We start from the raw sequence: 5,389 nt of genomic DNA, 5'->3' as shown, positions 1-5,389 counted from the left end.
GTTCATCTATTGCTTCAGCAACTTGCGCCTGAAGTACGTTTTTGTCAGAGAACTGATGAAAATTCAAATCCCTCTTGGTCGGATTTGTATTTCAAAAGTACTGCTTCATGTAAGGATGGAATTTACGACCTTCAGATAATGAGACTGACGCACTGCCTACTGTGCCAACGAGGCCATTCTACACCCATTATCTGAATTTCCCAATAAGAAATTCAGTCACTTCTAAATCCTAGTGCAAATAGTCTGTTGACAACACTGAACATAGTTAGACTCAAGGAAATGACAATTGGAGTGGAGATCCGGTCTTCGGAAGCTCCAGAGTGAGGTCTAATGTTCATACACTGCTTGATCAACTTGCACCTGATTGACGTTTTTGACCGAGAACTGAGAGGAACCTAAACCACTCTCCGTCTGATGGCTTTTTCAAAACAGTTGCCTCGTGTGGAGGGTTGAACTCACGACCTTCAGATTATGAATTGATGCACTGCCTACTACGTGCCAAAGGCCATTCTACCAAAAAAAATCACCCATTTCTGAATCCCCAATAAGAATTTCAGTCACTTATAAATCCAAGTGCATAATCTTTGACGTCACTAAATGGAGTAACATCAAGGAAATGAAACTTGGAGTTCGATCCGGACTTCAGAGGTCCCCGAGTGAGGTCTGTTGTTCATACACTGCTTCATCAACTTGCGCCTGATTTACGTTTTTAACCGAGAACTGAGGGGAACCTAAACCACTCTCGGTCTGATGGCTATTTCAAAACAGTTGCCTCGTGTGAGGGTTGAACTCACGACCTTCAGATTATGAGATTGATGCACTGCCTACTGTGCCAACGAGGCCATTCTACACCTATTTTCTGAATTTCCCAATTAGAATTTCAGTAAATTCTAAATCCGAGTCCAAATAATCTGTTGACGTCACTGAACGGAGTAAGACTCAAGGAAATGAAACTTGGAGTTCAGAGCCGGTCATCAGAAGCTCCCAAGTGAGGTCTGTTGTTCATATACTGCTTCATCAAGTTGCGCCTGATTTACGTTTTTAACCGAGAACTGATGACAACGTAAATCCCTCTCAGTCTGATGGCTATTTCAAAACACTTGACGCGTGTGAGGGTTGAACTCACGACCTTCAGATTATGAGACTGACGCACTGCCGACTGTGCCAACGAGGCCATTCTACACACGTATCTGTAAAGTTCCCAATAAGAGTATCAGTCACTTCAATAAATCCGAGTCAAATAATCTGTTTGACGGTCACTGAACGTAGTAACACTCAAGGAAATGACACTTGGAGATGATATCCTATCTTCAGAAGCTCACGAATTGGTTATGTTGGTTCATATACTACTTCATCAACCTTGCGCCTGATTGAACGTTTTTAAACCCAAGAACTGATGACAAACGTAATCCCTCTCAGTCTGATGGCTTTTAAAAAAACCGTTGCCGGGGCGTTGAGGGTTGAACTCACTTACGACCTTCAGATTATGAGATTGGGATTGAAGAGATGATTGAGAAATTGAAAGAATTTATATGACTTCCTTAAATTTACTTATTACTGTACCCCGTTTCCTCTCCCTCTTTGAGTCTTTGCTTTCTCACAGGTTCTTCGGGTTCGGCTCCTCTTTCTTCCTTCTTTGGTTCGGCCGCATCCCGTCTTCCCGCCGCTTGCTCTAGATCGCATACTAACCTCCGGGGGCTGGACTAGGCCTATGTTGGGCCCGCGAGCTGTGGGGGGTACTTCGACTGAGCCAGGCTGATTACGTAGGGAACCAGGCTGGGCTGGGGAATGTGCAAGGAGGTTCTGTGACAAACTAAACAGCATGGGAGGCTCAGATGGGGCAGATGGGGGGTGGAGGAAAGGCGCGGGCGTGGGAATAGCGGGGCGGCTAAGGAGAGCGCCGTTAGGGGACGTGTGGAGGGGGAAGGGGGGATTGGAGGGAGTGGGGCTGAAAGATGACCCGGTCCGAAGGCCGCGCGACATGCTTGCGGGTGATGCGACTTGAGTAGGTCTGGGTAGGGTGGGTTCGACTTTCCTTCCAGGGGCAGGGGGGGGGTGGGGTGGTGTGGGTAGTGTGTTGGACCGTCTGTTCCTCGGGATGAAAATGGATTGAAGATGTTTTTCCCTGACCGACGTTACTTTTCACCGGTCCGGCCCTGTTGTGGCACTGCGCTACTTTAACTACGTGAGTGATCTCCTACTACCTGCCTGTGCCTCTTGACATTTTGACATTAACACACCGGTAATGGTTTTTTTTTTACTTTGTTTTTTTATTTCAACAGGGCCCTGTTATTGCGCGTATGCTGGTAAGTTAGCATTAAGCAAGCGATTAGAGAGTCACTACGTGAAGTTGCACCTAAGAAAGACGTTAACTCTTGTGTTGGCACCATCTTTCTTTGTTATAAAGTTCGGGATACGTAGTTTTACAACACGGCCGCCAATGTAGCGGCATAAGGATGTGATTACCTGAAGAATGGTAGAGTTGGTTGTACTTTACTATGTGTATCGTGAGGGGGGTGTAATAACCCACTTCCGCTCTGTAGGCCCGGAATTACGGCATTCGCAACTCACTTCCCCATCCATACATCGACCCCTAAATGCCACCAGATAGGCAACACCGGCAGTTCGTCATTGAAAAGAAACAGCAGATTAGGTGAGTTGGTTTCCAAATGAACTATGAGTCAAAAATAAATGAAATGGGCAAATTTTGGAATGTGTACCACCGGCAGTATGTCAGGGGTTTTACTGTAATTGATTCATCCATCAAATGTCTGCTCGCTTTAATTGCTAACGATGTGCTAGAGCATTCTATCAGATATTTTCTAGCTGACCTGTACAGTAATTCGTCAAACAACACAATTGGGGGTGGGTGAAATGAGGATTGGTCGTCTTAAATTTCTAGATCAAAAAAAAAAAATCGTCTGAATGTGAAAGAATGATTATTGCAATACTTAAATGATACTTTGGTCACATTGGTGAGAGCAGATCGTTTGTTTATGTTCCACTCAGGGTTCCCATTGGCGCGGACAGTTTCTACTGTAATTAACCTTTGCAAATGGGCCTGGCCTTGGATAGAGTGAATGTCGATGTGACGTCAGCAAAATTGGAGGGCACAATAGACTTGGTTGGCCCGCCCACTGTGCGCCAGACAGGACACTTTCTATTGTGTAGCAGGGTTGTGGGTGACCATTAATACGCATGCAGCCCACTAAATCAACCCCACATATGGCTAATGAAAATTACCGTTGGTGTCACAGTAAATTATAAAAAACCGTCAAAACAACTGGCTACTAGAATTAACCACACATGGAACTCTGAAGCAACAGATAGCACCAAATCACAACATTATAATGCTTGGGGTACGAACCATATTAATCGTCCTGATTGTCACTACAAAACACAGGAGCATGTACCCAGATACTGTATTAAGTTGGCCGAAAGTGGTACCGCATATATCGACAGTATTAAAGTGAAGGGGCATTGCTGCGTATTCTGTATCGTCGAGTACAACATTAATTACATGACACACCCTGTACACAACAACAGCAAAAAAACAAAACAACACCCTTCCAGTAACCTGGTGCTGCCCTTGCATGTTGTGGTACAACATGTACCTACAACAAATGCGAGTAACAATTCAATAAATAATAACGGTAAGAAAAGACCATTTATTGTCAGTGTCCCTACATTATTTACATTGGAGTACATTTGCAAAAACACCGATTAAAGAGAAAAACTTTCCCTGATGGTCTAATGTATCCTACCTTAAATATTGTCTTTGTTTTATTAATCCATCCATTTTCTCTCGTCTTTGCTGCTTATCCTCACCAGGGTCACGGGGAGTGCTGGAAGCCTATTCCCAGCAGTCAACGGGCAAAGGCGGGGTACAAACACCTGACGGGTTGCCCAGCCAATCTCCAAGACAAACAAACAGCCGACACTCACACATCACACGTAGGGGCAAACTTTTGAGAGTGTCCAATTAATGTTTCATGTTTTTGGGCGATGTGGGAGGAACCGGAGTGCCCAGGAGAAAACTAACTCACGCAGGCACGGGGAGAACATGCAACTCCACAGAGGTTCTAGTGAGCCTGTAGGATCGTGTGTTCTGAAATCCCCTGGTCCTCAGAACTAGGGAGTGACCAAACTGCGTGTGAACGCTGGCTGCATCCCAAGATGACCGACGCTCAGTCCCTTCAATTGTTGGTACCGTATTATACGATTTGTAAGAAATATTCAAGTATATCGCGCAGAAGTATTATGGTGAATTGGGGTTTTGTGATGTTTCTGATGTGACATACTATGTCTGTATTAATTTCAAGATAATGGCGAGCTCATTGTGCAACTTTGCCGAGCATGATGATGGCGTATTAAAAACAAACAAAACAACACACCAAAAAAAAAAAAAAAAAAACATTTCTTTCCCACCCAACGAAGATATAGTGGCAATGTAATGAGTATTCACTGTGTGGTCGTGCTGGTCAAAGTGTTAACCGAATTGGTCGCGTCGTGGGCGACTGTATGTCAGTTTGCGCGGGACACACATCTTTCTTTAGTCAGTTGCCACAGTGCTTCAGGATGACAACATTACACCTAACTGCTGAACCAACCTGACCCACCCCCCACTCCTCCATACACACACTTAAAGCTTCACAATCAACCATAAAAGCTGCGCCCTTATTAATCTTCTTCCCCTCCTCACACTCGCTCAGATCAATGTTTCCTTTTTCCAGAGCAATAAGTGCACGGTATAACGTATAAAACTTGAAACACCCCCTTTGCGCAAGGCGAGTGCTGACTTGACGATCTTACGACCTTTTAAGATGACAATGTTGATTCTGTAGGCTTCTGTCTCTTCCTCGACTCCCTATGAATCCTGGCTTTATTCTCCCTATGCACTTTCTCAAGAAAAATGAACAATACCCGCGATGTGTTTTTTGTTTTTTTTTTTCTTTTTTTTTTAAAACTCAGCTGTCCTCTCTCTCTCTCCTCTCTCTCCTACTCTCCTCTCCTGCCCTACTGGTCTGCCCACTCGGTACGTGGGCCCCATTCACACCCACTATCCTCATCGAAAATTTCCCAATAAGAATTTCAGTCCCATCCACATTGGGGGTGGCACACACACACACACATACGCACAAACACATGATCATGTTAGATTTCCCATCACAGCACATAACAGAAACAATCACAGCCAATCAATGATGCTCTCATGAGCCACATAATGAATACTCGGGGACTCGGAATACTCGGGGCATTAAAGTGGTCGAGCGTTTTAAAAAAAAAAAGAAAAATATGTACCCCCTGGGAGCTTGTGTTGAAAGTATTTTTTGGAAGCAAACTGCAATGGATGAGAAGGATTTTCGGGGCTGTAAAATTTTCCTGCATT

At 44.5% G+C, this 5,389-nt stretch overlaps 2 non-coding genes across 2 annotated transcripts; both read right to left on the bottom strand.

The window, feature by feature from the left end:
- Positions 1-769: 769 nt before the first annotated feature.
- Positions 770-842, bottom strand: trnam-cau (transfer RNA methionine (anticodon CAU)). The gene has a single exon. It is a non-coding gene; the product is annotated as a tRNA-Met (tRNA).
- Positions 843-1,101: 259 nt separating this feature from the next.
- On the bottom strand, positions 1,102-1,175 carry trnam-cau (transfer RNA methionine (anticodon CAU)). Its single transcript has one exon. It is a non-coding gene; the product is annotated as a tRNA-Met (tRNA).
- Between the last annotated feature and the right edge of the window lie 4,214 nt (positions 1,176-5,389).

The sequence above is a fragment of the Syngnathoides biaculeatus genome, chromosome 8 (genome assembly GCF_019802595.1).
Source record: "Syngnathoides biaculeatus isolate LvHL_M chromosome 8, ASM1980259v1, whole genome shotgun sequence".
In the NCBI taxonomy this organism is placed as follows: Eukaryota; Metazoa; Chordata; class Actinopteri; order Syngnathiformes; family Syngnathidae; genus Syngnathoides; species Syngnathoides biaculeatus.
The sequence above is the reverse complement of the archived record's forward strand: the minus strand, read 5'-3'. Positions and strand labels throughout refer to the sequence as shown.